We start from the raw sequence: 7,548 nt of genomic DNA, 5'->3' as shown, positions 1-7,548 counted from the left end.
TGGCAATTTCTCAGGAAGTTAAACCTACACCTACTCTTTGACCCAGCACATCTCCCAGTTACTATCCAAGAGAAATGGAACATATATCCACAAAAAGACTTGTACACAAATGTTTATAACAGACTTAGTCAAAATGGCCCCAAATTGGAAACAACCCAAATGTCCATCAACAGGAGAATGGATAAACTATAGTATGTTTGTTCAATGGACTGTTACACGACTCAGCAGTAAAAAGGAATAAACTACACATGATGAAGTAGATGAATTTTAGAGACATTGTGTTGAAGGAAAGATGTCAGACATGAGAGATGATTGCTGTAGGATCCATTTATATGCAAGTCAAGAATAGGAGAAATGAAATCTATAGTGAGAACAGTCAGAACAGTGGTTGCATCTGGAGCGGGGAAGGTTGAGCAGGACACAAGAGAACTTCCTGGGTAATAGAAATGTTCTGTATCTTGATTGGGGTTCTGGTTACATAGATAAATGTGTTAAAACTCATGGAATCGTATATTTAAAATGTCACTTCATTGTATATACATTATACTTTTCAATAACATTGATTTAAAAAACAAAAAATGGGGGCTCCTGGGTGGCGCAGTCGGTTAAAGCGTCCGACTTCAGCCAGGTCACGATCTCGCGGTCCGGGAGTTCGAGCCCCGCGTCGGGCTCTGGGCTGATGGCTCAGAGCCTGGAGCCTGTTTCCGATTCTGTGTCTCCCTCTCTCTCTGCCCCTCCCCCGTTCATGCTCTGTCTCTCTCTGTCCCCAAAATAAATAAATATTGAAAAAAAAAATAAAAAAATAAAAAACAAAAAATGAATAAAGTACTGATAATACAACAACAGAAATGAGAGTTTTGCCATCTCATAGACATGTTGAGCAAATGAATCCAGACACAAAGTACATAGTACATGACTCCATTTATATAAGTTCAAAACAGGTATGTATATCTAATCTATAGTGATAGAAACCAGAACAGTGGTTGTTGGGTTTGGGGGCGGTTAGAATGTTTTCTCAGCTCTTACCGAATCATTGAAATGGAGCATGCACATACTGTGCTACAGAAGTGAATGTCAAATGCCATATTGTCTTCCCAAGTGACTGATCTAATTTCCAGCAACTATACCACCAACGAGTTGAGACAAACTGCATTGTTAATGAGGAGCCACAACCATGGTGTAACTCTATGTTGGGCAGCGCAACCCTGGGGGAGACTGCTAATATGTTTTCTGAGGAATAATGTTCCTTCTGTCCTACTATTTTAACAATTGCCTAAAGAAACAAATAGATTTTGAGGCACCCTTTCCTCAGGATTTTTTATCTCAAACATCTACACAGAAAACTCTCATGAGAAGCAAAAGGAGCAACACCATAAGACTCAATTGTAAGTTCTTTGGAGGCAGAGGATCTTGCTTAGAGCCGTATTGAAGTCTGGGTGCCCACTGTCCTCTTTTGATTGCTATTTCGTTACAAAGTCTGCTGCTCTAGCATTGGGAGGGTGATTCCTACATTGCTTCCACTGAGACACAATTCGTTGTACTAAATATGGTCTGTAGGGGAACTGAAGTTAGAATTTTTGCTTGCATTGGATTTGTCGGATGTTTACTGAAATTTTTCTTTAGTTTACCACCCATATCTATTGGAAGGCTGGTGGGCATTTGTTTAGTCCAGGTGAGTGCTCTTAGGGAGGTCTAGGCTGAGGCTCCAGCTGGAACAATGAAATCAGCCAGGCTGTTTTAGAGCACTTCTGGGCAACAGGGCTATCTCTTTCCCTTCAGTTAGCATTTATATTCCAAAAGGAGAATATATTATATTCTTCCAGGAAGAAGCCACTGAGAATCCCACTCTTCTCCAGACCAGAGACCAATAGGAAGGGCACATTGTTCTGAAGCTGTGGGCTATACAGCCTCCTGCCCTGAGTCAGATTCAACTAGACTGGGCAATGATAACATAATGCATTAACATTTTTTTAAATGCATCCTACAACAATCTACTTGAAACAGCTAAGTAAATTCTCACATTACTATTGTTATCGCCATTTTACAAGTAAGGAAATAGAGGTGCAGGGAAGTCAACTTTTTCAAGATATATGGCCTAGTAAGTGGCAAATCTAGGATTTAAATTCAGGGCAACCCAATTTCAGAAAGCACTGGGCAATAAAACCAAAAACTAAGGGCAGAGTGCAGGGCCAGCATTCCTGGGACCCCTTCCTGGGGGTACTTTCTAACTGGCCTTTTGGGCCTGGGTGAGCTTGAACTGTATCTTACATGGAATTGCCTGATCACATGATTATTTTGATTTCATCACTAAACAGTGAGTCCTGTGGGCAGGGACCTTATCTGCTTTGCTCACCGGTGGTTCTCCAGCATCTCACCCAGAGCAAGGGCACAGTAAACAGTTGTTGAATTAGGTAGCGAACGAATCAGTGAATGAACTGGTGATCAATAAGTAACCATCTCTCATGGACACGCCTGCCTCTGTGGCATCATCATTTGTTCTGAGTGAATGGGTGCAGGGATGTTCCCTGCTTGTGCCTGCGGTGGGGGTAAGCCTGATAGGATGGTGGCTCTGCTCTGGGAACTTCTCCTTTTCTTTCTGCATGTGGGAAGCAAGGGAGGGGAATGGGAGGAGGGATGCTAGAAGGATTCAGAAAATAACAGGAATAATGGCAGGAGCCAGACTAAGTCTCTTTGGCCCATAAAAGTCTAATGACTATAATAACAAAAAATATGAATGAAAAAATGGGGATAATTTAAAAATTTTTTTAATGTTTTTATTTATTTTTGAAGGAGAGGGAGAGCACGAGCGGGGGAGAAGTAGAGACAGAAGGAGACATAGAATTTGAAGCAGGCTTCAGGCTCTAAGCTGTCAGCACAGAGCCCGATGCAGGGCTCTAACTCACGAACTGTGAGATCATGACCTGAGCCAAAGTTGGACGCTTAACTGACTGAGCCACCCAGGCGAAAATGGGGATAATTTTAAAAGAAAATATGTCAAACATATTCCATGTTTTCATTTGTTGACCCATTAACAAAGCAGATTTCCCTATAAAACACATCCTGCAGACAGCTAGGAATTCAGTGAGTAAAACCACTTCCCACTCTTACTGTACTTAACTATGAGGGAGACAGGCGCTAAGCAAGCGGTCCCAAACTTAGACATATTTATATATGAGGCAAATACAGCCTAGCAGTTAAGAATGTGGCCCTGGAGCCAGACTGCCCAGGTGTGAGGACTGGCTTGCTACTTAGTAGCTGTATGTGGTAGGGCAAATTCCTTAACCTCTCTGTTGTGTCTGTTCCTCATCTGTAAGGTAGGAACAATATTTGTTATGAAGAGTTAATAAGTTAATCCATGCAGACCTTTGTTCTTAAAGATTTTATTTGTTTGTTTGTTTATGGTAGGCTCCACACTCAGTATGGAGCCCAATGTGGGGCTTGAACTCACAACCCTGAGATCAAGACCTGAGCTGAGGTCACGAGTCAGATGCTCAACCGACTTAAAGATTTTAAGTAATCTCTACCCCCAACATGGGGCCCAAACTCACAACTCCAAGAGGCACACGCTCCACTGACTGAGCCAGCCAGGTGCCCCAGTTAATCCAAGTAGACCTTTAAAAGGTTACCTGACACAATGTTCATAAAACAACTACAGGGCATGATGGAAGTTAATGACAGGGGAGTGAGGCATGCCTTCCTGGAGACATGGTTTTTACCACTGAAATAGAAAGGACCAGGAAGGGGCAGAAGAAAGGGAAGGATTGGGAGGGGAGTTCCAAGAAGTATAACCATGGCAGCGGATGCAACTGGTCACAGATTGTTGAGGGAGCAACTTGGGGCGGGGCAAGATTCCCCCTCCAGGATCCTCTCCCCAAGCAGGATATCCCAGTCTCCTATGCTCTGAGGGCGGACTTCCAAGACATCAGGAGTGGAACAGTACATTGGCCCCAGGGAGTGCCCCAGGGTAAAGCAAAAGGAGTGTCCTCTGAGCTCCTTCCATACGGTTCCCTGGCTGCCTGCAGCATTGGAGGGCTCCTGTTTTTAGTTACCCTCTTTTTCCTCATGCTCATCTTAGCCGCAGTGCTGGAGGTGAAAACCTTTCCACCTCAGCCTTAAGTCCTAGCAGTATCTTTTCACTTTTGTTTTGGCTTTAAAGTGGGCTAGGGGAGGAAATATGATTTTGAGAAATTGAAGAGGGAATTTACAGGATCACCATCTTTTCTGAGACGTAGCCCAGCACAAGGGCAGATTTCAGTGATAGTGGAGCAGAAAGTATGAGGGAGAAAGTAAGACAAGTGAGGCAGATTGGGAGAGCCTAGTACAAATCATTTTACACAGTTTGGGCTTATCTTAAGAAATACGGAGTGTGTGGGGGAGGGGATGATCTTAGGCAGGAGAGTGGGCTCAGACTCAAGTATTAGATCATATTGGCTGCCATGTGACAAATGAACTGGAGGAAAACCCAACTGGAGGCAGGAACACCTGCTGGGAAGTTGATTCGGTAGATATGACAATGGTGATCTAGACCAGGGTGAATTCAATAAACACCAATTGAACCATATGAAAGTGCCACTTTTATAGGTCGACAATGGTCAAACAGCGCATTTCATTTGGTTTAACATGATAGAAGATAGAATGGATAGCTGTGGTGGATTAAAAATAGCCACAGATACTTCAAGCTCCTCCCATCAAGAGATCTTTATTTCCCCCCATCTCTGCACTGGCCTTGTGACTGAAGGATGTGACAGAAGTGCACTGGGGAGTTCTGAGCCACGGCTTCAAGGGAACTCACAGCTTCTCCTCTCCTTTCTTGAAACCCAGACCACCTGCCATGCTATGATGGTGAAAGACTGTGGAGGGGCCCAGCTGTGTCAGCTGAGCCCAGACACCAGCCAGGGGCATGCAGCTGCATGAGTGAGCCTGGGAGAGACCAGCAGAGCTACCCAGACTAAGTTGTTTTGAGCCACTGTTTTGGGGCGATGTGTTACATAGCAATGGATGATAGATACAAAAGGACCTTGGGATTATTGGTTGGGGAGCAGGAAGATTCCTGATGAATCCAGATTTCTGGCTTGAGCAATAGACAATTATAGTTCCATTTTGTGAGATCGTTAGAGGGAGAGCCAAAAGCAGAACATGAGTTTTTTGGAGTGATAGTGTTTGGTGGTAGTACAAGATAATGGGTTCAACTTTGGATATGTTGAGTACGGGATTCCTTGAAGATATCCCAAGTGCAAGTGTCCTGTGGGCAGTTGTTTTTTGTAACCCTGGAGCTCACAAATTGGGTCTTGGTATAGATTTTGGAGTTGCCAGCAGAAAGCAAGCTAGAGAAGTGAACAAGATTGCCCACAGGAGAGAAAGAGGAAGAAATGACCCCAAACAGTCCTATGAGGAACCGTCACGTGTAAGAAGTAAATAAAAAAGGAGCCTAACCAGGAGACTGAGAAGTGACCAGAGTGAAGGAAGACCAGTGAGTGTGGTGTGTCACTTTAGTCACCAGAAGACTCGTTAAAAGAAGAGATCGTTATGGTGTTAAATGCTGTTGAGCCAGATATAATTAAAAAGTGTTTTCTGAATTAGCAACATGTAGGTCATTGGTGCCCTTGGTGAAGGCTATTCCCAAGGGGCAGTGGAGGCAGAAGGTGGACTGCAGAGAGATAAGGAATGGGACTCAGTGGGTAGAAGCAACTCCTAGATTGTTGGCCACCAGGGAAAAATGTAAGGCTAGAAGATAAAGAATAGAGGGAGTTTGAATTTAAATAGCAGATAGGTATAAACAATTGGAAATATCATGAAGAGTTAATAGATGAACCTTGAAGACATTGTGGTGAAATAAGCGAGTCCCAAAAAGCCAAATACAGTATAACCCTGCTTACATGAAGTACTTAAGAACAGAATCCTAGAAACAGAAAGTAGAATGGTGGTTGTTAGGGGTTAGGGGCAGTGAGTCATGGGGAATTGTTTATTGGGTATGGTTTCAATTTTGCAGGATCCAAAAGAATTATGGAGATAGGTGGTGCTGATGTTTGCACAATGTTATGAGTGTTGTAATACCACTGTACAACTGAAAATAGTTCAGATGGTAAATTTTGTTAGGTGTATTTTACCACTCCACACACAAGGAAAAATTGAGGGGAGAGGGAACCAGCTAATGGGGGTGGGAGAGGTTGAAAATATGAGAGGGTGTAGATGGAGCAGGTCCTTAAACAGTCACAGGAGAGGGAATTTGGTGCACTGGTAGAGAAATTTAGACAATAGGGACTTCTCCCATTGTAACAGGAGGGAGAGGGAAGGATAGGTATGATTGGGGGAAGGTCTGGTGGCAGAGGGCTGAGGGCAGTTTTCTGTTGTTTACTCTTGAGTAGGGAGATAATGGGGTTGGAAGTTTGAGGTGAGTGGAAGTCTTAAAATGGTCACTGGACAGAGTGGAAGAGTTAACTAGAAAGGACTAATGAACCATGAGGTTAGAGGTACTGCTGCTGTTTCTGAAGTTCCCTCCATGGACGTTAAATATGAAATCAGGTGAATCAAACAACGTAGCATAATCCTACTTGCTTTAGAAATTAAAGCAATGCCAGAACACTGGGACCTGTTCTGTTGTTGAACCTGGACTCAAATGACATTGGTTTATCAGGACAATTTTTGTGCAAATTTAGAAGCTGTTGGTGTCTGAGGGGAACAAAGACCAGAGGACAACACACCTAGCACACTTGACCGAATGCCCGACCAGGGCTGATTCAAGATTCAAGTCCTTTCAAGACTAAGCATGGGGATGTGTGCTCTCAGGGATAAGAATGAGACTACTTGGCTTTTCTCCACTTGGACAATTCCAGGATAGTGGAAGCCTATGGATGAGAATAGAACAGTACAGTTAGTTGCAAAGACTCACAAAATGTGTACTGGTACTTCCAGAAGAGTTCCGTCTAAACACCCCACCCCCACCCCCGACACACACGAACACCCCTTCTTATGAGAGAAGCCAACTGTAGTCCTGGGTTATAGATCTGCATGAACAAAAGATCTGCTACCCCTGCCTGAGAGATATCACGAAAGCAGAAATGACATTGATCTGAACCGCTGATCCCCCAAACAGCCACCTATCTCAGACCTCATCTAATGTTTTCCTCCACCTACTCCTATCCCCCATCTTACAACTAGAACTACCATGGAGAAGCCCCTTGCTCCAATGAATACTCAACAGTGGGACAGTTTCTAAGCCAAGGCAGAAGCATCTAGCAACAGGGGCTGGAGAATGAGAAGACATAATGTAGGGGTGTGACAAATATCCTCCAAGCAGATCCCCACTTGGCCTGACTTGCAACTAGGTGTTTGAAGCTCTTCTGGGAAAGCCCTGTCCCAGATTCAGGATTAGGAAGGCAAGGGACTGGAGCCTCCTAGCATCAGCCCCTCAGGTTCCCTCAGCTCATTTTTAGGAGATGCTACAATCTGAGTCAATCAACAGAATAAAGAACATTTATTCTCAAGCAAAAAAAAAAAAAAAAAAAAAAAAAAGGCAAAATTAGGTAAAACTACAGGGAGTTCCTAAGA

The sequence above is a fragment of the Prionailurus viverrinus genome, chromosome E2, assembly GCF_022837055.1.
Source record: "Prionailurus viverrinus isolate Anna chromosome E2, UM_Priviv_1.0, whole genome shotgun sequence".
Lineage (NCBI taxonomy): Eukaryota > Metazoa > Chordata > Mammalia > Carnivora > Felidae > Prionailurus > Prionailurus viverrinus.
The sequence above is the reverse complement of the archived record's forward strand: the minus strand, read 5'-3'. Positions refer to the sequence as shown.